The sequence below is a fragment of the Peromyscus maniculatus genome, chromosome 5 (assembly GCF_049852395.1).
Source record: "Peromyscus maniculatus bairdii isolate BWxNUB_F1_BW_parent chromosome 5, HU_Pman_BW_mat_3.1, whole genome shotgun sequence".
NCBI lineage: Eukaryota > Metazoa > Chordata > Mammalia > Rodentia > Cricetidae > Peromyscus > Peromyscus maniculatus.
In genome coordinates, this window is record NC_134856.1 from 51,089,758 (window position 1) to 51,114,593 (window position 24,836).

At 44.6% G+C, this 24,836-nt stretch overlaps 1 protein-coding gene and 1 pseudogene across 2 annotated transcripts in view; one reads left to right on the forward strand and one right to left on the reverse strand.

Moving 5' to 3' along the window:
- Hsd17b2 (hydroxysteroid 17-beta dehydrogenase 2) overlaps positions 1-24,836 on the forward strand; it is a 76,177-nt gene that overhangs the window by 13,026 nt on the left and 38,315 nt on the right. The window lies entirely within an intron of this gene.
- On the reverse strand, positions 7,424-12,556 carry LOC102926028 (large ribosomal subunit protein eL20 pseudogene; annotated as a pseudogene).

Sequence of the window (24,836 nt, forward strand, 5' to 3'; positions counted from 1 at the left end):
GATGACTAGGAAGTGCCAGTGGCCCAGACCTCGTGACTACTTGGCTACTTCATTCTGTTCTGTAAGGACGACATTGAACACACCTCCCATTCCAGTGTCATTTCTGTTGCTATGGTAAAACACTCCAACCAAAAGAAACTTAGGGGAGGAAAGGGTTTATTTGGCTTAAACTTCAGGTCACCATCACTCACTGAGGTCACAGTCCATCACTGAAGAAAGTCAAGGCAAGAATTCAAGACAGAATCTTGAAGCAGAAACCATGGAAGAACTCTCCTTGTTGGCTTCCTCTCTGGTTCACCCAGGCTTCCATTCTCCTAGCTTCCTTATGGAGTTCAGAACCACCTGCCTAGGGAATGATGCTGCTCACAGTGGGCTGGGCACCCTTACATTAATTAACAGTCAAGACAGTCCCCAACAGACCCACCTGATAAGGACGTTTACTCGACAGAGACTTTTCATAGAAATGATTCTAGACTGTGTCAAGTTGGCAGTTAATATTATTTAAGACACTTCCTGACACATGGTAGGTACTCGGAACTGGGCATGGAATTAACACAGACACACACAGACGAATGTCCTGGCACGCAGAGACATCTGAGTGGTCAGGTACATTTACCAGGTGATAATGTGATCTACCACAGCACAAAGGCTATGTTCTTTGGAGTCACGGAGTTTCAGTTTCACAGCTCGGCCACCTACACCAGGGGCATGGCCTGGCACAACTTAAATAACAATGTGGAGTCTCCATTCAGCTGCAACGTGGAGAGGGTACTTTTGAGAGTATGCCCGGCTGCTTAGTCTCTGTTGGCTCCCAGACCCCAGGGGGTTTGGCTGAGCCTCTTTATGCTCCTCATCTTGGCTTGCCAGTGCCAGGGGCAGGTTCACACTGTCCTCTCAGTGCCATGTACACACAGTGCCAAGCTTAGAACAAATGCTCAGGAAATGCCGTTGGTGCAACCTAGGGATCAAGTCGTATTTGTGATTTAATGGCATCACTTTGGGCAGTTGTCTGTTGAGGCAATTCTCATGGGACTGTTCCTGGGAGAAGTGACCAGCATAAGTCCTCCTGTGCTAAGACTGGGTCTGGGGAGGACATGTTTTAAGTTCTCCACGTGGACATTTGGGATTCTTGCAGAACACTGGGAAGCCAGGGCAGGGTCTCTTTGCCTGTCCGTTTTCTTCTTCTGCATCAGCTTTTGCAAATGGTAAATTTAGTGAATGTACTGTGTCCACTTCTTAGATGCAGGAAATTGCATATGGAGAGTAACCTCCATCCCCAGGATGGTACAAAGGGGACTTCAAGAATCTAAAATTCTGGTGAGGGATTAGATATAGTAAGAAGAGCTGCTGGTGGTTTCCAGCTTGCTCACGACATAACTCTGAGTCTTCTATCCCCTTTGAGTTCTTCTGTCTGCCAGAAGCCCAGCCGGGGAGCCCTACTCACTCATCTTTCTAGTTTGAATGCTCCAAGTTCACACCCCATTGAAAATCACCCCATCCCCTTAGCTTCCGTGGGCTTTGTAGTCCACTAGGACTTCATGTGGTAGGGAGGGTAAGGTCTGTATTCATGCCCTAGGCTTGCTTCTTGCTTCTGCAATCAAATGCACAGTGGGTATCCTTATCAAAAGGCGATTTCAGAATATTTGTATATACACAATGAGATATCTTTGGGATGGGATCTAAGTCAAAATAAGAAATTCATTAATTTTTCATATCTGCTACACACACACACACACACACACACACACACACACACAGCCTGAGGACACTATTATACAATGATGCATTGTATGCCTGTGTCCAGGCTGCCATCTGCCACATGAAGTCAAGTACTGTGTTTTCTACTTGTGACTTTATGTTGACATTCAAGAAGTTATTAGTGTTGGAGTAATTTGGATTTCTGCCTTTGAGACTGGAACTGCTCTACCTACACCCCAAATAGCTGGCTTAAGGACAACAGGAATTCTGCTCAGAGTCCTGGAGGCAAGAAATCAGAAATTAAGTTATTGGCAGGGCCACACGCCCTCTGAAGGCTGCAGACAGGAGTCCTTCCTTGTCAGTACCAGTTTCTGCTAGCCCCCATGACCTCTCACTGTAGTGGGTAGCTATTCCAGCTTGGATCTGGAAGTTCCAACCCCCATTGAGACTCTGGCAACTGTCACGCCTACGAGGCGGGGCCAAGGGAGGCGTCTGGAGACCTGAGACCTGGATGGGCAAGCACTCCTCTCTGTTCCTGGACCCTGGACGGTGGAGGTTGACTGAGCAGAGCTCCAGAGAACACTGCTGGACTGCGATACACTTCCCCCAGACCCCCGCAACCTATCTATTCCTTCATTTGTAAGTCACCCACTAAATAAATCTTCCTTTTAACTACGTGGAGTGGCCTTTATAATTTCCCCAATATCTGGTGCCCAACATGGGGCACGAACCCACAACCCTGAGATTAAGAGTCTCATAAAGTTGTGGTTCCAATTCAATTATAAGCCAAGCTGGCTTTGGAGATGGAATTGGCTCACTCCTTCTCTAAACACAAGCATATTGCTAAAGAAAAGTTTGAGAGATTCTTCAGTCCCATATCAGAAGAGCCCTCTGGTGTGGGACAGAAGGAAACCAATAAAAAGGAACCATTGTCTTCTAAATTCTAATTCTCTCCATGCTTACTCTTGATTTCTCAGAATCCTTTCTTACATGCTATGTCCTCTTTAAATCCAAACCTTCCATTTTTTATAACCAGTAAGTTTTTCTGATAGCAATCTCAGAAGTCTCCAGAAGGAAGATGGGGCCCCAACAACAACAACTCTACCCAATCCAGATTGGTAATGATGCCATGGTAATCATCATCATACTACACTTCTTGCCAGAATTTCAGACAATCATACCCATTACTCTAAGACTTGCTGCAGAACCTACAGTTAGTTTAACTGAGATTTAACTATCTGAGCTTTCTCACACTACCCAGCAGAGATAACATCACCCCCTAAATGGCAGGAAGCAATTCTAAGAAAACGACACCCCTTCTCCCTTAGGTTTCATAATTCTCAGGGTTATGTATGATGGTTATAGGGTTGGGGGTGGAAGAAAATATTAGACTCAGTATTTTTAAAAAAAGGGGGGGGGAGAAGAAATGGAATGGATAGGTATAAGATATGATGGTAAATCATTGTATATACTAGTAAACAAATTTAGTAAAATAGCAAAATTAGATAATTTGCACTGTAATTTGTACTGTTATGGATTCTTATATGTTGATACAAATGTAAACTATTTTTATACTCCTGTTTAAGATAATTTGTATATTGATACAAATACAGAACTATATTTGTTATAATGTACAAATATTTCTACTCTTATTTGAAACATTTTTATATTGATACAAATGTAAATTTATATCTGTCATACTTTATGTATGTTCTATTTCTGTTTAGGATATTCGGTATATTGATATATATTTAAGATTATTGTCATATTGCATATCGCACTATATATTCCTACCTCTGTTATAAATATCTTGTGTATTGTCACAATTTTGAAGTCATCGTTCTTCACCATACATTTGCTTATAGACTGTTTACCTTGTTTACATGAAGCCTTAGTCCTTAGGTTATTTCAGTAGATAAGACTTATAGATTTATAATCACCTATGCCTGTCATCTCTATAGTTACATTAGTTAGGTTATCCAGATTTATAGATACATAGGTCAGATGGACAGGTAATCTTCAAACACTTCATAGACCTAGAGAATATGGCATTTAAATAACTTAGAATTCTGTTGACATGAGACACAATTGCTCCTGGCTGCGCCAATTTGATCCCAAGAGAATGTTGGGCTTCTAAGACATTTCCATTTGGAAGTTTGTCTTCTTGGCACAAAATGGCCTACTGGGCAAAGAACTGCCCTTGCCTTGACAGCTGACAGTACGAATGCAATGCTGTCCTTCCTGGACAAGCGGGACACAAGGAAAGCGACCACTGTACTCTGCCAAGACAGGGTAAGATGGTCTTTCAGAATTCCTGCTTCTGAAGATGGTCTGTCAGATACTCTAGGCCTGTAGCCAGTTTGAATGCACCAACAATGCTGAGAAACATTAGGTGACTGTCCAGGCTGCCAGCTGTCTCTGTCTACTCTTGCAAGACTCCTGAAAGTTGCTTGAATCCATCTTCCATTTCTCAGGTACCATTATGTTCCTTCTCAGGTCTTTGATGGGATTGAAGACTAGCAGTTATAGTTACAACTTAGTATATATAATATCTTAGATAGAACATATTAAGTATTAAATTCAGATTCTTTAGGATAGGACACCTTTTGGAATGATCTTTATAACACGCCATTTACCTATGCTCTATACTTCTCTGGATTTTAGTATGTGTTTCTTGCTTGATATTGTTTGCATTGGTTGTAGTTCCATCTTATCTAGGTCATTATCCCTCATTATTCCTGGACAATATTTGATAACCATTCCTTTGTATATAGTCTTGTACTAGTTTATAACCTTCTTATTTAGACAAAAAAGGGGGAGATGTAGTGGGTAGCTATTCCAGCTTGGATCTGGAAGTTCCAACCCCCATTGAGACTCTGGCAACTGTCACGCCTATGAGGCGGGGCCAAGGGAGGTGTCTGGAGACCTGAGACCTGGATGGGCAAGCACTCCTCTCTGTTCCTGGACCCTGGACGGTGGAGGTTGACTGAGCAGAGCTCCAGAGAACACCGCTGGATTGCGATACACTTTCCCCAGACCCCCGCAACCTATCTATTCCTTCATTTGTAAGTCACCCACTAAATAAATCTTCCTTTTAACTACGTGGAGTGGCCTTTATAATTTCCCCAATATCTCACTTTCAACTGCAGCTGCTCAGTCCCTAACTCCACTTCCCACTGGCCATCTTCCCCACAGGTCTAGGTCCAACTTTCCACTTTCCCTTTTCTTTTATAGAGACAAGGTCTCATGCAGACTAGGCTGTCCTTGAACTTGCTATGTAGCCAAGAGTGACCTCGGCCTTTTGGTTCTTCTCTTTCTACCCGTCTGACTTGCTAGGATTGCAAGAGTGTGCCACCACACCATTTATTTGATATTCTGGATGGAACCCAGAGATACCTCCTCAGAACCCACTTTATTTTTCTTAGAGAGACACCAGCCTGCTCTTTTGCATTAAGACATCCCTCAATGAAGAACTATGATCATTAGAAGTGTAAGCCAAATAAGCCCTTTCCTCCTCTAATCATGTCAGCAGCCACCCTGTTTCCATGTCAGGTCACATTCTGAGGTACTGAAAGATGCAGTTAAGCTTGTAACACCTCCTCCCAGGACATAACAGGGTTCTGTTACCAGAAAAAGTATGTATGTGTGTCGTGTGTGTTTGTGGGTGGAGGGGTAGATTCTGGGCATACCCATTCTGCATTCGGCATCTTTGCCGTCTTCTCCACTCTGCTCTCTATGTTTGAGGTTGGCCTCTGCCAACTGGGAACATGGGGAACATTGGACTGGAGACCGTAAACAGGGAAGACCAAGAAACCCAGAGTGCTTATCCCTCCCCTCCATTGTCCTAAATGGCCTCTTCCCTGGGGGTTATACTGTAGTTTCTCTGGATTCCTCCCAATACAGGGTTTGGAAGAGAACCTGACTGGCTGAACGTACTTTCCCCGAAAGTGTCCGCTGATCTTTGTCCTTGTCTGCCTTTTCTGTTGCTGTTGAGGCAGGTCTCATGTAGCCACGACTGGCCTCAAACTGGCTATGGCGTTGAGGATAATCAAACCTTTGATTCTTTAACCTCAGCCTCTCAAGTGTTTGGTTTATCGCTGAGTATTATCACACCTGGATTCCACTGTGCTGGGGGTCAAACCTAGGGTCTCTTTTCATGGGAGGCAAGTGCTCTGCCAACTGTGCTACACCCAAGCTCTTCCTACGTCTTCCTGCCCCTCCTTCTCCTCCTCCTGTTCCTCCCTCCTCCTCCCCCCACCTCCTCCTCTTCTTCTTTCCATCTCTCCCTCCTTCTCCAGTCTTCCTCCTGTGTTCTTCATCAAACCTGCCTTGATTCATCCAACTTGATTTTATTTACTACAGACTCTAATCAGCACATCAGTCAAAACAACCATTGTGGTAGTACTGTGTTCCCCAAAATATTGTGCGCCCTAATAAACTTATCTGGGATCAGAGGACAGAACAGCCACTAGATATAGAGGCCAGAAAATGGTGGCACACACACCTTTAATCCTAGCATTCCAGAGGCAGAAATCTGTCTGGATCTCTGTGAGTTCAAAGCCACACTGGAAACAGCCAGGCCTGGTAACAAGAGCCTTTAATCCCGGGAAGTGATGGAAGAAAACAGAAAGGAATATAAGGCATGAAAACCAGGAACTAGAGCTGGTTAAGCTTTTAGGCTTTTGAGCAACACTGCAGCTGAGATCCATTCACATGAGGACACAGAGGCTTCCAGTCCGAGGGAACAGGATCAGCTGAGAAAATGGCAAGGTAAAGTGGCTGTGGCTTGTTCTGCTTCTCTGATCTTCCAGCATTCACCCCAATACCTGGCTTCAGGTTTGTGTTTATTAATAAGACCTTTTAAGATTTCTGCTACAAACCATCATCCTCTGTACTTCCGGAGAAGGTTGGTTCTCTTGGTATTCTTTGACTTCGTAAGTGTCCCGATGATGCCAGGACAGTGGACCTTGGCCTTGACTTCCAGTTCTTACTGTTCCACCAGTGCCGAACCAGGCTTCATTCATTGATCTAACCTGCTTTCTAAGAAATTCCTCTCTTAGGCACACAGGCTTTGGCTGTGGGGCAGGCACTGAAGTCAGTGGAGGGAATTCACAAAGCCTGGGCATAAGGAGGTCAAGAGAAGAGGGACTTGTACTTCATGGGAAGGAGCAGATTCTCAAAAGAAGCTGGGATCCAGGCAGGTGAAGGCTGACCCACCTCTTGTGTAGGTACAGAAGATATTAACGGCTTCCCATCACCTTTCACCATCCTGAGTGGAAATGAACAGAGGTCAACAGTGCAGAAAATTGTACCAGCGAGTGAAGAAGGACAGGACAGCAGGAGCTGGAGTCGGCAGGTCGCAGGTGTCCCTCCTCTAGACAGGAAGTAGAGCCAGACGACAGAATCTCGGAGCCTGCCCACCTTTACTGACCCATTTTCTCCATCAAGTCACTACACAGTGCTGCTAGTCGGGGACCAAGCATCCAACTTTATAAGCAACTGGGAGACATTTCATGTTCAAACCACAACAGCGGGCGTGGTGGAACACCTTTGCGATCCTAGCACCTGGAGATTCCCTGCTGCAGCCCAGGACCCAGCTGGATGACCCAAGAAGACAGAGTTCTGGGAGGAGGCTAGCTTTAGATGAGATAATGGGGGCCCCATGATAGCATTTGTGCCCCCTCTTTTTTGACTCTCTGGGGTGATATTCTGTGGGTCTCTGGGTCTAGAAGATGTTGGGCCTCTTGGTGGTGAAGGGAGGCGTGTGCTGGCGCCGCACCACAGGGTGAGGCAACGGGAACTTGATCTTGGAGTCGTGGATCCTCTTGACAGCCAGCTGGCAGCACTTGCCGGCCTCAGTCTCTTCCACTTTCATGATCTGGACGGAGTGTGCATGGGCATGGTGCTGGCACCCATGTCTCGGTAACACTGTGTGACGGCTTCAGAAGCGGTCAGGTCCCCCCGGTACTCTTGGTATATGTTATGCAAGGTCTTCACGTGCATGCAGTGGTGACTTCTCAGACACCTGTCTGCAGGACACTCTCTCCCCCGATGATGTCTTTATCTTCTTTAGCTGCGACACAAAATACCAGAAGCAGGACTTGGCCACCACGTGGCTGGATGTGAAGATGTAGATTCAGTACAGTGGTGGTGTGTGGCACTTCAGGGTGGGCAAGAGTGCCTCCCCACCTTTCGCTCACAAAGTGTGCCAGAGGACTCTCTCTCACTTTTTGTCTGTCTGTCTGTATCTTCCTTCCATTTGAGGAGGTTGTCCTCTCTGGGCTAAGAAGAGATCTCATACCAAAACTTAACCACATTGGTACCCATGACTTGGACTTCTGTTCTCCGGAACTATGCAAGAGTAGATTTCTGTTGTTCAATCCACTTGATGGATTGGTATTATTTTTTTATTGCAGGTGGAGTCAGTGACTACATGTAGAGGTCACACCTTCCTGACTTGTACAATCCCGGTATCTAGCATGATATCTGGCGTACAGACTCAACAGACGTTGGTAAATAAGTATCAGCAGAGGTCAAGGGATGCTAAGGTGTAGCAATGACTACTCAGACACCACCTCTTGATCTTATCCATTGAGAACTTCCTGGGGATGGGCCATCAAACACGCTTTGCTCATCCCTGAGCCTTGGAAGTAAGGCTGAGTTCTCATGTCTGAAGTGGGGACTGGCTCTGGGAGCTGGGTAATCATTCAACAGAATACAGAGTTCCCGGTGTGCCTCCAGCAGGGTCCAGGAAGGCTGGATTCTACCTCAAGGTCCTCCCTCCCATTGGGCTTGTATCAGAGGGGCCAGGTTGCACAAATTTGAATGGGGCAACTTGAGTTACAAAGGAAGGCATGGGCAGGTTCAAGGGCAAAACAGCTTCCAGACACCTTTTTCCTTCTGTGTCCACATCCTGGCCTTGTAGAACTGGTTCATCTAGGGGCTGTCACATTCCTCTGATAACCCCATCACCTAGAAACAAGCAGCCTTGCGATGAGAACGGGCCCTCAAAACTGCTAAGAAAACACAGGTGGGGTGGGGTGGTGGTGGTGGAGAAAGCTCACATCAAGCTTTTAATGAATAACACATCTGAGAGCCCTGGTGTTTATCTTTTGTTCTTTTGTGGGACCCCCAGCAGCCTTGTTCCCTCCTCTAGTTCATTTTTGGGGACGTTGTGGAGAAGGTACCCTGGCACTCTGATGCACCTGGATTTCGAGACTGATAATATGGCTTGTGAGAGTGAGGGGTCAGGAGAGGACACACACTAGGCTTTTAATGGGAGACAGGTGGCAGGCTGCAGCCTTGTACCCGCATATGACATCTGTCTCCATGGAGGTCCCTGTCTCAACGGTGTTGTGGAGCCCCGGCACATACTGCTTCATTCAGGGACCAAGATCAAATCGACAGGGGCTGAGAAGACCAAATCAACAGCTCAGTGGGTAGAGTGCTTGCTGAGTAAACTCGAAGACCTGAGTTCAAATCCCAGCACGCATTTGGGCATGGTGCTGGGCAGCTACTGCCCAGAGTTAGGAGTCAGGGCAGACACAGGGAGATCATGGGAGATCACTAGCCAGCCACATTAACCAAGAGAGCAAGCTCCCGGTTCAGTGAGAGACCCTGTCTCAGAAAGTAAGGTGGAAAGTGTAGAGGAGGAGGCCCAGCATTTACCTCTGCCTCCCACGCATGCACACACAGGCTAACTCCTTTGTATACGCATGTGCACAGACATGAATATGCTGCATAGTAAAAAGATTAAATCAGCAGTCCTAATCACGTTAATGCTGCAATTTGTGTGTGCAGGTGTACCTGTGTATGGGTGCACATGCCTAAACATGCATGCATGTGGACACCAGAAGACCTGTAGTGTTATTCTTCAGGGATCATTTACCTTGATTTTTGGGGCAGGGCCTCTCAACAGCCTGGGGTTTGCCAGTTAGGCAAGACAGACTGGCCAGGGAGCCCTAGGGATTTGCCTGCCCCTCCTCCCCTCCACGCTGGGATTATCAGTGTGTGCCCTCACACCCAAATCTTTGATGCGAGCATATTGCCAACTGAGTCGTCTGCCCAGCTGCTTTATAATACAATTTGATGATAAGAATATCTTACTTTTGTGAGCTTTTTTCTCTCTTTTTCCTCCCAAACCCAGAGCTGTAGTCTCATCACAAGAATAAAAACATCAAACGGTTCTGACAAATGCACATTCCACAGACCACCCGGGTAGCCATTCTTCAAAGCATCCAGAATAGGAAAAACAAAGAAAAGTCTGAGAAATTGTCACAGACAAGAGGCACGTAAGGATTCACTATGACTCAGCTTAACATGTCCTGGGATCCTGGAGCAGAGAAAAGACATGAAGTAAAAAAGTAGGAAACCTTAGGCTGGAGCAACGGTGCTGCTGGTAAAGCGCCTGCTGTGTGAGCATGAGGTTCCACTTTTGGAACCCTAGAACATGTGTGAAGAAGCCAGATGTTGTGATGCACACCTATAATCCCAGTGCTGGGGAGGCAGAGACAGGAGGGCCCCAGGGGGTGCTGGACAGCCAGTCTAGCCAAGCTGGTGGGCTCCCAGGGTCAGTGAGAGAGCCTATCTCCAAAATTAAGGTGGAGAGTGGTTAGAGCAATTGAGGAAGACACTTGACGCTGGCCTCTGGTCTCCATGTGTACATGCCCCTTCCCCCAACATATGCACACGCAGGAACACACACACACACACACACACACACACACACACACACACACACACACACACACACGGTGGGAGGGGGCTGAATGAAGTGAGGAATTTAGTTAATTACAACATTTTCATCTTACCTGCAGACTGTGTGATATTTGTGTGTAATAAAATAGCAACAGAAAAACCCTTAAATCCTGTTATTCTCCCTCCAGTATAGAAAATGGGCCTGTCTCATATTCTTTATGGCAAGAAAGAATTCCTGAGGGGTGTCAGGAGTGTCCAGGGACAGACTGGCTGGCCACTGACCTGCATTGTACATGGAAAAATCCCTTTAACCTCGAGGGAGGAAGAGATTAGTACATGTGGAGGGGAGGGATGCTGTCCTCACGAACAACATGCCCCAACCTGCCTCTTTTCTCTAACAGAGGGTGGCCTGAATTTCCCATGATTCTTGATGATCCCTTTCCCCAAAGCCTTCTCCTTTCCAATCAAATCTGTGTTCTGAGCATCTATGCATAGTCTTGTTTTTAAAATTTTTGTCATGACCGAGAGGAATTGCTTTGTGCTGGGTTTCAACAAGATGTTAGTGATGGGAAATTGGATGTGACATATACGGGCCCCTCTCTACAGCCTTCTTCATCTTTCTATGAACCTAAAATTGTTCTAAGTAATGAACTCTATTTTTAGAAGTTTTAATTTTTTTTTTTTTTTTGTGTGTGTGTGTGTGTGTTGTAATGCACATGCTAGCCCTGGAATGCATGTGGAAGTCAGAGGACAACTTGGGAGAGTCAGTTCTCTCCTTCCACTGTGTGGGTCCCTGGGATAGAACTCAGGTCATCAGGTTTGGCTGCAAGCACCTTTACTGGCTGGGCCATCTTGCCTGCCCTGAAGTCTATGTTCTGAAACAAAGACTTGCCTCGCCCTGACACCTCAGGTGTGAAACCGCTCATCTGACTCTTTGGGTGTGGTCGACTTAGTAGCCTCAGTTCCCGGCTACCTCACCATTCCCACACGAGCTAGCTTTGTGTTGCTTCACGGGTGCCCGAGGAAGGGACATGGCAGAATTTCACGGTGACCAGGTGTGAAGATGAGTCAGTGCAGTTGATTATCGATACCATGACTTCAGACTGAAAATATCGGAAAGAGATTAGATGTGTTTCATTCAGGCTTTTTCTCTTGCTGGTATTCTTTAGACAATACAGTAGAACAATAATTTGCAAAGCATTTACATTTCCTGGATGTTATAAATAGAGAGATGAGTTAAAATACACAGGAGGAAGTGCCTGGAATGTACGTGAGTGTATACGGTTGTCTATGACAGACATGGAGATCTTGGGACCTTAAGGTCTGTGAGTGACCTGGAGCCCCTTCCCTGTGAACACCTAGTGTGAGAAATAATGATCCTTACTCTATAACAAGTGTTCTGGAGACCCACAGTAGTGAAAGTAAAATGGTTTATTTTGCAGCCTTGCAAAGTCCGAAAAAGAGAAAGCCAAAATTGGCTGGAGCATCAATTTGGCACCAAACAGTGCTTCTTAGAAATATTCTGGTCGTAATTCCCTGCCCTTTGACTTTCTCATTGGCTGAGTTATTCAGGAAGACTCCATCTTTCCAGCTTGTCTAACACATACCGCACATCCTTCATCCTCCTGGGGTTCAAGAGCACCCCTCTTTCCATTTACTTGAACTCAGTCACATAGAAGACAGTTCGTAACTTGTCAACCTTAAGATGAAGAGTCCCAGGCTAAAAAGTACCATGTGATGCTTAGGGAAGACAGGGGCCCTGTGCCTCTTGCTTGTCTGTGATTCATGGATGAGCTCTAAGAACACCTCATACAGAAAATGGGCCATAATGATTTGGGCCATAATGATTTGCTCCTTACACTAAAACAGCTCTATTCCAAATTTTCCTTGTGAAATGGTTAGTAGGAACATGTGAAAAAATGAACATGGCCAACAAGAAGAAAAGGTCTAGATCTGAGAAGATACCATAGTTGGTAGAGTGTTTGCCTAGTAAGCATTGAACCTGCCAGGCAGGATGGTACACGTTTATAATCCTAGCACCAAGGCGGGAGAGACAGCCAGATCCCTGGGGCTCACAGGCTGTGTGACCCCTATCCTACTTTGCCAGCTCCAGGCCAGTAAGAGACCCTGTCTCATCGTGATGGTTCATCTTGATTGCCATCTTGTCGTCAGCACATAGAATCACCTCGGAAGCCAATGTCTGACATGTCCGTGAGGGATGGTGTAGATTAGATTAACAGAGGTGAAACGACACACCCCAGTCTATGGGCTGGAGCAGGCAAGCCAAGCAGCTGCATCCATCACTTTCTGCTTCCTAGCTGTGGGTGAGGAGGCAGATGGGAGCCCTTTGCCGTATCTTGATGTGGGATAATGCCCAGTTTCTGAAGCAGGGCAATGGCAGAGGACAATGATGTTTTCCATGCTTAGAGAGGCTTAAGAGACCTAAAGGCCCAAAGCTGTACACCTACCGACAAACAACAAATACTTCCTGGATTACTCTGACGAAACCCCAGGGGCCACAGGGCTGAAAGTCTTCACTGGTTTCCACCTACTGAGGACAGGGAGTTCTGTAGTTTTATTTTTTTTTTAATTTTTATTTTTTATTTTTTTTTTTGTCAATTTGTCCCTATCTAAAGGCCTCTCTTCTCAGCTGGCATGTCTGGAATTCTGCATGTCCAAGTTGGTCACATGCAGCACCCCCACCTCCATCAGTTCTGGGGACATCAGCAACAGGAGCCATGTGCAGTGTTGATTAGCCGGTTGTTGTGATACCCTGTGTACACCTGTGCTATATGGAACATGGAAATACGGCTGGGTTCTGATGCCAGTTTCTGTTGCATCTGAGAATGTGCGTCTCTGGTGAGTGGCAATCTGGAGGCCAGTGGAGTGGAGCTGAGCTGGTGTCCCCCCCTACCCCCACACCTTTAATGTACAGAAGTGAGACTACTGAGGCCAACATGAAAATCTTTGGATTGGAATGTGAGGGGGTACTGAATGGCTGTAGGGACTTAGAGAGGAGCCTGGTGATTGATGGGTGTGTGGCACTGCACAAGAAAAACCAGGAATTCCAGAGAGTGACGTAACTGGGAGGTAACCAGCGGTGAATTCATTTTAATCGGGGAGGGCAGGAAGCTTTCAAAGCTCATGAGAGGTGCCAGGACTGGACTGTATTCTTGGTATCTATTTGTCTTTGCCAACTCTCAGTTTCTATAATGAAATACTGGAGATAATCACCTATAGAGAGGAAAGGACTCACAGTTTTGGAAGTTTCCAGTCATAGCAGAATGGCCCCATTGCTTTGGGTGTGGGGTATCCCATTAAGAAGGAAGCACATGGTAGAGCGAATGGTTAGCCTCGTGGCATGAACGAAAGGGAAAAAGGAAGGGGTCAGTGTTTTATAAACCGCTTCTAGGGCATGAGCCCCATGACTGAAGATCTCCCTCTAGGTTCATCCACCTCTGGATGGGAGTGCTGTAGGGGGTAGAGTCTTTAATATAGCCATTGTGGAACATTCCAGATACAAACTACAACACCATTTTTTCTTTCTTTCTTTCTTTCTTTCTTTCTTTCTTTCTTTCTTTCTTTCTTTCTTTCTTTCTTTCTTTCTTTCTTTCTTTCTTTCCTTCCTTCCTTCCTTCCTTCCTTCCTTCCTTCCTTCCTTCCTTCCTTCCTTCCTTCCTTCCTTCCTTCTTTCTTTCTTTCTTTCTTTCTTTCTTTCTTTCTTTCTTTCTTTCTTTCTTTCTTTCTTTCTTTCTTTTTGTTCAAATCCAGCCAGGCAAGGGAAGTGGTTCAGTTGGTAGAGTGTTTACCTAGCTGGGTTCCATCCCCAACACTTCATAAAACAAGCCTACTGGCGTCTGCCTGCAATCCCAGCAGACGGAGGCAGGAAGATCAGAAGTTCAAGGTCATCCTCAGATACCTAGCAAATTTGAGGCTAGCCTGGGCTATGGAAGACCTTGTCTGCCGGGCCACTTTGGCTGCTTGTTTTGTGGCAGGGCTACAAGTTGCTTCCTTACCCAGAAATGGGCACAAACCAGTGCATTTCCCTTTCTGAACAGCAGGCATGGGAGTTGGTTCAATCTTACACGGCAGACATGATCAGCGTCAGGACACACAATCCAGAGTCAGCCCTTGGTGAAGGCAGCTGGCATGGTTGGTGTCACTTTGTGCAGGTGTCCCTCCTGCCCTGCCCGGGTACTTAATGAGAATGTTCTTCAGAAGGAGACAGTCAGGCTTGAGTGTTGACTCTAGCCCATGCCCACTGTGTGCGCCGTGGCCTGGGGCACCTTCCCTTAGCATCTCAGTGGCTCATGTTAATGTAGGAAGAAAAAAGACTGGGAGAGTTATTCTGAAAGCTTACACCACAGGAAAAGGATCCTTTATTTTCATTATGAAGTAGACATGAAGCAGTAGCTGTTTCCAAGGGATACTCACTAAGCTGGTGATGTGTTTGTGTGTGTGTGTGGAGGGGGGGCAGAGGTAGTTGTGCCACGGTGCTATGTGGAGATCAGAGGACAACTTGTAGGAATTGGCTCTCTTCTTCCAACTTGTGGGTCCCAGGGATGGAACTCGGGTTGTCAGGCTTGGTGTACAAGCCTTTATCCATGGAGCCATTTAGTCAACCCAGCAGTTAGCATCTTTCCCCAGTGTTACAAACAAGGGAAGTGGGTGTCTAGAATCTGCTCCTGCTAGACCAAGAGCTAAGTCCAGTCTGGGCCTCAAGGAAGTCTCAGTAGTGTTTAGTCTTATTCTATCTCTCATCTTAGAATCACTTGACCTACATTATGGGAAACAGGCAGCGTCAACGTGAGGGTGGCAATCGTGGCGATGGCTTAAGTCTTAAACTAAAGGGAGGGGAAAGTTCTTTCTCCATCCATTTCCCACAGACTTCCAACTGGATTAACAACTTCCAATAGTTGTCCTTAGGAAATGGGACAACGCATTTCAGGGGCCTCAATTCAAAAATGCTCATGCACAGGGCAGGTCACTCTACAGAGAAATGCTGGTGATTAGAAACACTGCTGAGTAATGGGCCTTGTTCCCAGCTGTGGGGACAGCCACAGGGACTTTTCAGGCCAGCTAGAGATTGGCCCTTCTGTGATGAATTGAGGCAAATCTTTGATATGCATTTGTGTGTGTGTGTGTGTGTGTGTGTGTGTGTGTGTGTGTGTGTGTAATCTTCCGATTCAGAGTCTTTGAAACTTTTTACAAAGTAGATTGTGAATCAAATGAAATGTATTCAGAGCACAACCTCTTGCTGACACATAGTAGGTCTTTAGTTTATGTGCTTCTATGCCTCCCGTAGACACAGAGTTCCACAACGAAAGTGTATTTGTGTCCCTGAAGCTGCTGCCTGCAGGATCTGCTTTATATTGCTACTGAGTGAAGATGACATGGGTAACCAAAGGGGTCAGAGGGACTTCAGGGACAGAGCCACATCCCTGGATGCTGCACTACTGTGGTTAGAATTTCTGTGACAATCTTGTGTGTGTGTGTGTGTGTGTGTGTGTGTGTGTGTGTGTGTGTGTGTGTTTAAAGACTAGAGGAGCCATCTATCTGTCTGACTTTTTTTTTTGGGTCAGGGTTTCTCACTGGCCTGAACTAGGCTAGGCCAATTACCTGGCAAGCCTCAGGGATCTACCTAGCTTTCCCTCCTTAGTGCTAAAGTTATGAGTGTGCACAACTACATCCTGTTTTTTTGTTTGTTAAGGCAGGATCTCACCCTGAATCAAAAGCTGACCTAGAACTTGCTATTTAGCCCACCCCAACTGGGCACAGACCTCTGTCGCTGGAGGGCTTCTCTCCAGGCTCCCCAAGCCCCGCAGTCCCACAATCCACGTATAAAATAATCACTCAGACGCTTATATCACTTATAAACTGTATGGCCATGGCAGGCTTCTTGCTAACTGTTCTTATAGCTTAAATTAATCCATTTCCATAAATCTATACCTTGCCACGTGGCTGGTGGCTTCCAGGTGACTTCACATGCTGCTGGTCATGGCGGCGGCTGCAGCGTCTCCTTCTGCCTTTCTGTCCTTTTATTTCTCCTCTCTGTTAGTCCCGCCTATCTTTCCTGCCTAGCCACGGCCGATCAGGTTTTATTTATTAACCAATCAGAGCAACTTGACATACAGACCATCCCCCAGCACAGCCAAGTGCAGACCATCTCAAACACCTGCACTCAGGCCCATGGTCCTAATCATCCTCTATATGGACCTGCTGGGTAACGCCACAAAGAACCCAAGAAGGGCTCCCACAGGACATACAGAACATCCCACAGCAGACCTCCCAAGTGCTGAGATTAGAGACGTGAGTCACCACGCTTGGCTGTAACTCCCAGCTCTTGAACGTGGGGTCTGGGGATTGAACTCAGGTCCTCACACTTGCACAGCAACCATTTACCACCTGAACTACCTCCCCAGCTCACTGTGGCAATCTGAGAATCAAAATATAGACCACCGTCGTCCCAGAAGCTAGAAACAGCCAATGAAAGCTCAGCCTGGGAAAAACATCACTGTTTATTTAATAATGATCCATATAATTCAGTCAGCAGTTGTTATATGTTGGGCTCCATTCTAAGAGCTTTAATATATTAAACCATTAATTCCTTCCACTGCCCTGTGACAGGCAAGCCCTAGTACTGCTCTGTTTTAGAGATGAAGAGAAGAAGACACAGAGAGCTTAAGTGGCTTGTCCAGGTAACACAGCAGGTGTGGGGCACAGCGGGGATTCAAACCCAAGCATTCTGGCTCCAGAAACCAGGCTTTCACCATTTTCCTAATTTCCCCTCCTCTAGTGCTAGGGATGGAACTCAGGATTCCACACGTGCTAGCCAAAGTGCTCTACCACTGAACTCCAGGCCCAGCCCTGCAGCTGCATGTTAACTGTGGGGATTTTCTCCAGCAATCATGGTCCTGAAGATGGCGTGGAACTATGTAGAACTATTTTATACCGTGGTAATACAGATAGCAGTTGCCAGTTCACACTGTTATACGAGGACACACAGGCAGGGGTGAACCGGGAGAAGGAAAACTTACCTGGGTCAGCCAGGTGCTAACACTTCTCACGGCTCTCACTACTACTCATGTGTTTTCATGATGAGGGGCCATTTACAGGCTTCCAAATTCTTCTCCTTAGAAGCAGTTCCCAAGAGACCCGAAAAGCACACATCTCACCCACACCCCCATATCCATAAGGTTTTCATGCATTTCATTCAAGCAACATGGCTGGCCCCAAGAACTCCCAAACCAGTGCCATGTACCTCTTGGCTAAATACTTGGTTTCACTCAGGCTGATGTATGTGTCTGCTTATTGGCTGACACAGTGCTCCCAAGTGTCAGTAGTATAAACACTTGAAACTAGATAATTTTTTTTTGTTCTTAAAAAGAATACCACTTGAGAATTCCTAGGTTCACACTATATTGTCATAATTTCCATCTCTCTGCCCAACTCCTCCTTTGTCCCTGTTACACCCTCTCTCAAACTCATGACCTCTTCTTCAATTGTTATTGTTACACACACACACACACACACACACACACACACACACACACTCACAGAAAAAGCATAGACAAAGAAGGAGTCAGTTGGGTGCAGTCTGCCACAAACAGAACTCACTCTGTTCACTCTCATGTAATGCTTTAGAAATTTTTTTTTGTACCCCAAATAGCTGGGGGATTGAATTTAAGAGAAAGAACAATGTGACCTTGAGCAAGCAGTAGGCAGCTGTGGGGTTGGAACTGTTCTGCTTTGCCATTTGGTCATTTTACAAGGTACAGTTTACCTTTGGGATAAATGTATGCTAGTGGGGACAGAGACCCACCCTTAGGTGAGAAGGTATTGGCAACTTGAAGAGAGGGAAAGTCAGCTTTTTTTAAGGGTGCGGCCCAGAGTAGGTCACCTCTACTGCAGCGGATGGCCCCACACCCAAGAGTGCACAGACGGCACCCATAGGACTTGATAGTTAAAAACAGAAAAGGAAAAAGAGGTCATGAAGTGGGGTGGGTAGGGAAAGGACGGGAGAGTGGATCTGGAAGGAGTAGGAGGGAGGGAATAAGATCCAAATCATATTAGATTCTCAAAGACCTAATAAAAATGCTACTTGGGGACATCCTTTAATTTGCAAACTATTAAAGAAAACCTTGGACTGTGTGAACAGGATAAATATGTATGTTACAGAACAAAATTGGATTCCCGTTCTTCTCACCATCTTGACTACAAACGACACCATGTTAAGGCATGGGGAGAGAATGTAAGACAAATAAGGAACACTTGACAGTTATTTCAAAATGAAGGGTATAAATTACACTCTGTGTGTGTGTGTGTGTGTGTGTGTGTGTGTGTGTGTGTGTGTGTATACGTTACAAGCTCTGAAGAGCAGTGATATGATATTGAGGAAACTATACATAGTGGCTTTTTGAGGCGTTAATTTTGCACCCACCACAACTTAGTTTATAATTAACGTATTATTTCAGGAGATCATTTGATGTCATAGACAAGAAACATTTACACACTACAATTTTCTTTCAGTTGCACCAAAGAAGCTAGAGTGTAGGATACTTTTATTACTATAATATTTTCATTAGTTCACTGAGGATTTCATGTATACACATAGCGTATTTTGATTGTGTATAAAATTTAAGTGAAACAGTTATGGTAAAAACAGCAGAGAACTGAAACGCCTAAGAAGGAAAACACCTGAAGACTGAGAAAGTCACATTTGGGACCGTTCATCTTGGGTTTTGATTGACACTTTGTGCTTATAAAGCTTTACTTTTCCTTCCTTCCTTCCTTCCTTCCTTCCTTCCTTCCTTCCTTCCTTCCTTCCTTCCTTCCTTCCTTCCTTCCTTCCTTCCTCCCTCCCTCCCTCTTTCTTTTCTTTCTCTTTCTTTCCTTCTTTCTTTCTTTCTTTCTTTCTTTCTTTCTTTCTTTCTTTCTTTCTTTCTTTCTTTCTTTCTTTCTTTCTTTCTTTCTTTCTTTCTTTCTTTCTTTCAGATGGGGTCCTCTTAAGTCACACTGGCTGGCCTGGAACTTGCCTCCTGAGTGCAAAGATTATAGCTGTGCACCACCACCTCTAGTTTTTTAGCAATGGTTTTTCATGGTAATTTTTACATTTAAGTGCTGTATAGAATTTACTCAACTCTTGCTTGTAGCCAGAAGTTTCTCCAGTCCTGTCCAACCCCGTGGTCGGGATGAATCTCTCCCACCTGTGTCCAGCAGCTGCTTGGTCCAATGTAAACACACAGAGGCTTATATTATTTACAGACTGTATGGCCTGTGGGTCAGGCTTTTTGTTAACTAGCTCTTATAACTTAACTCAACCAATTTCTATTAATCTATATGTTGCCACATGTCTGTGGTGTTACTGGTCTGCTGGAATCTTGTTGTTCCTTGGGCAGCGGGCTGGCATCTCTCCCACTCCTCCTCTTCCTCCTCCTCCTCCTCCTCCTCCTCCTCCTCCTTCTCCCTGAATCTCTACTTGGATTTCCCACCTAGCTGTAAGATTTTTTTTTTGCCATAGGCCAAAACAGCTTTATTTACTAACCAATGGGAACAGCATATATTCATAGTGTAGAGAAAGATATCCCAGAGCACTTCCTCTTTTCTGTCTAATCAAAAAGGAAAGTTTTAACTTTAACATAGTAAAATTATATATAACAAAACAGTTATCAAGCAAGAATTATATCCATATATATCTAGTATTTATCAAAATTAAAGAAAACATTCTATCATCTATCCTATTTTTGTAAGTCTAAAGTTTTATATGTAATTTATCTTTTATCACAAATAAGGAAACTTATAATTATAGCTATCTAGTCTTTAGCTCCATCAAAGACCCCAGAAGGATATACTATTACCTGAGTAAACAGGAAGTGCATTATAAGCGACTTCCAAAGTTCTAGAAATGACAGAGACATCTGGCTGCCCAGACAGTTCCTCTGCAACGTTGGGGCATCTATCTTCAGCCTACAGGCCTAGAGTCTCTGGCAGACTTTTTAGTGAAGCAGGAAATTTGAAGAAGTGTTTGCCTATTTTGGCAAAGTTCATCAGTCTCTTTCCTCTGTGTCATGCAGAATGTCTGGCAGTAACTTCTGTGAAACAGGAATCTGAAGGATCATCTCACCTAGATTTGGCAAAATTTAGTGGTCACTTTTTCATGAGTACTCCAGGTTCAGTCTATATAACATACTGTCAAACAGTCCAGGCAAGAGCAGTTTCTTGCCCAAATGGCCAGTTTTGACAAGAAGATAAACTCCATATGGACTGTCTTCGATGCCCATCTTCCTCTTTGAAATAAATCAGTGCTGCCAGGATCAGATGTGTCTCATTGTCCAGAAAAGTCTAAGTTTTTAAAACATTTTAAATGCCATATTCTGTAGGTCTTTAAAGTGTTGAAGATAATCTACCTAATTGAAATATATCTATGTATACCTAGAAAACTTAACTAACATGACTATAAGTGTGATTATCATAGATTACAAATTATTAATCTATATTTATTAATTATACATTACAATTTTAAATGAATTGCATAAACATAATACCTTAAACAAGAGTAGAAATATATATACTGTATAACAAAATTAATTTTAAATTTATATCAATAAACTAAAATCCATAGCAATGTAAAACATTTTAAACAAGTTGTTGCTCTTTCAAAGTAGATTCAATATTCTACTCTTTTATCCTATGATATCTATAATATCCCCTTTTCTTCTTTAGAAAGAGATTGCATTTATAATCAACCCCCTTTAAATAAAAATAAACATTTATGAACAATATTTTGGGAATTTGGGCATAGTTTCTCATACTACTTCCTGCTGATTGGGGGCACTGGAAATCTTATAGGAATCCTGAGAAATTTTGAGATAATTGTCAAGTCCTTGGAAGATCGTCTATAACCTTTGCTGATAGATACCATCTGTCAAGGTTCAGGAGGTCTCGCTTGATCAAATCTGATTCATCTTAACCTGGAACAAATCCACAGTCTCTTATTTCCCGTGGAAACAAGAGCAGAGCCTCCCTTTCAAAACAACATATCCTTAGACTCAAATTTGAAGTCAAGGTACCTTTAATATATATATATATATATATATATATATATATATATATATATATATATATATATATATATATATATATATTAAGTTAGTAGCCTTTACAATCAAATGTCTCTCTCCAGTTAAAAATCCCAAAGACAGCATAATCCAGACTCTCTGTGTAATTTCCATCTTTATGTGGCTTATTATTTTCTTCATATATTATTTTTAAGACTTTATTTTATTTTTATGACTATCTATATCCTTTCTCTTCTCTCTCTCTACATATACAATATAAACCGTTTAGAACTTTATTCCATCTGAATCTGTCTCATTGTGAATCTGTATCCTTCTCTGACCAGGAGAGATTTTAAACTGTCAAACTGCATGGCTAGGACCAATGTGGCAGCCTTGGCTGCTGACTCCACCCCTTTCAGCTTCCCAACATGGCAGAGGTACCAGGGAGAGTCACACTTACCCCACCAACTCTGGGATCCATGCTGCCACCAGGTAGCATGCAGCTGGCCCACAAACCATTTTTGTCTGTGTGAGTAAAAGATAAATCCACCATGCAGCATGCTGTGCAGCTTAGAGACACCACTGCATACTGAGGTGGGAATCTACCATGTTGTGCTCAAGCCTGAATGCTGTGGCATCTCTGTACCCGTGGCCCGCATGGGAGACATAAATAGAAAGCTGTTTTGGGCTCCGTTATTGTGTGTTTAGAAGCCCTTTTTAAGCTCTTTTAGGCCTTATGGAATTTGAGAGCCCCAAGTTGGTATGTCAAATGTAGTCAGAAGTTTCTCCAATACTGCCTGGCCCTGCGGTAGTGATGAATCTCTCCCACCTACATCCCACAGCTGCTTGGTCCAATGTAAACACACAGAGGCTTATTTACAGACTGTATGGCTTATGGGTCAGGCTTCTTGTTACCTAGCTCTTATAACTTAACACAACCAATTTCTATTAATCTATATGTTGCCATGTGGCTGTGGCGTTACTGGTCTGCTGGCATCTTGTTGCTCCTTGGTCAGTAGGCTGATGTCTCTCCCAACTCCACCCTTCTTCTCTTTGCATTCTTACTTGGATTTCCCACCTAGCTGTAAGCTTTCTTGCTATAGATCAAAACAGTTTTATTTACTAACCAATGGGAACAACATATATTCACAGCATACAGAAAGGTATTCCATAGCACTTGCCTAAACGGGACTCTAGCATTCAGTGCTCGTTCCCAGATGATAGGTGATTAAGTCACTAGCAACAGAAGGACTGCAAAGAATATCACCACGACCTCAGCATTTCCTGGCCTTCTGCTTAGGTGGCCATCTGATTTCACATGGTCTGCTGATCTGCTGATGAGTTTATTATGAGTCAGGCACAGTCAACGCTGACGACAAAGATTCCACTATTCACAGGAGCTAAGTTATGGAAATAACCTAGGTGTCCAACAACAGAGGAGTGGATAAAGAAGACATGGTGTATACAAACAATGAGCTTTTTCAGCCACAAAGAAGAATGACATAATTTCATTAGCTGAAAAATGGATATGTCTAGAGATGCTTATATGGAGCAAATTAAGTCAGACTCAAAAGACAAATATTGGGACTGTGGTGATGGCTGAGTTGGTTAAGTGCTTGCTGCATAAGTATGAGGACCTGAGTTTGATCCCCCACTCATGAACAAAAGCTTGTGCAGAAGTCAGCCCTGGGGAGGCAAAGACAAGAGGATCCTGGGGCTTGCTGGGCAGTCAGTCCATCCATCTTGGTGAGTTCTAGGTTCAGTGAGAGACTCTGTTTCAGAAAACAGACAAGGAGGAGAGTGATTGAGAAAGTCACCAGACATTGACATCTGGCTTCTGTGCGCATGCGCGCGCGCGCACACACACACACACACACACACACACACACACACACACACACACATATATGCACGCACGCACACAAACATGCACAGTGAGTGAGTGACAGAGACGGAGATCACATGCTTTCTCTCATTTGTGCATCCTAGGTTTTATAAGATCATGTGTGTAGAGTTGACCTGAAGGTAGATGTGGAATTACCTAGGGAACCAAGAGCACTAATGAGACCCTAGAAAGGCAGGAGGAGGGCGGGTAATCAGGAATTGGAGACTCAAAGACCATCACATACTTACATGAAAATGGCCCTATGTAATTCCGTTTAACAAATTAAAAAATTAAAATCAAAAAGGCCCAATTCTTACTCTTCAGGCACCTGTATTCCAAAGCCTCCTAAATGCCCATTCACCACTCACTCATGGTCTGTGCTCAGACCTCTCCTGTGAAGGATATGAGGATTTCGTTTTCCAGGGTTTACACCCAAAGCCCCATTGGCCGGCCCTAGCTGGAAGAGAGTGAACTTCCATGCCTATTTTCTCCTCTGTACCCTGGTGATGATAATAAGGTTGTCTGCTCCCCATGTCCACAGTGGCTGTCAGTGATGCCCACTGGCACTGGATAATCATGCTGTGATCTAGCTTAGGAAAGACTGTTCTGAGCAGCTGCCTAATGGTATAACTTGGAGGAAACCTTTGGCTATCCTGGCCTGTCTTAACTCTCTGCTCCAGGTTTCAGGCGCACACAGAAGTCATCTTATCTCAGCTCCCTGGCCTTCCACTCTCCTAAGGTCTACTGACCTCTACATAGCCTCTTGGCCATCATACAAATGATGATCAGCAGTCCTCCACTGTGAGGACCAGCACAGCCAGGTCTCCACCACTGTGAGGACCACATAGCCAGGTCTCCATGGCCTTGAGGGCCAGAGTCTGTTGGCTGCAGCTATTTATGACGTGCTAGGTTTCCTAAGCGACACTGGACTCTGACTGCTCAGGTCATCTAGGAGATGGGCTGACTAGAACCTTACTTTTCCCATGAGGAGGTGGAGGCTCTAAATAGTTCAGTGCACATTCCCTGAGGTTCCTTTATGGAAGACAGAGTCAGGCAGTGATTCTCACCTATGATGCTCAGCTGCCTGGCACTAGAGATGAAGTTTCCATTGACCAAGACTCCTCGTAAAGACTTGAAAACCCAAAAGAGAGCATGGTGTCTCTTTTATTTCATTTTTGGATTAAAAATGCTTTTTGCATATTTATTTATTCTCCAGCTGGTTCATATTATTTGTGTTTTTTAAACCCTTTCCTACTTTTCTGAGATTTAAATATAATTACAACATTTTCCTCTCCCTTTTCCTGCCTCCAAACCCTCCCGTGTATCCCCTTGCTCCCTTTCAAGTTTATGGCCTATTCTGTGTAGCTAGAGTTTTCCTGCCTTGCCCATAGTCAGGACAAATCTCTGTCACCCGCCAGTCCCACAGCCACTCAGACCCAACCAAGTAAACACAGAGACTTATATTGCATACAAACTGTATGGCCGTGGCAGGCTTCTTG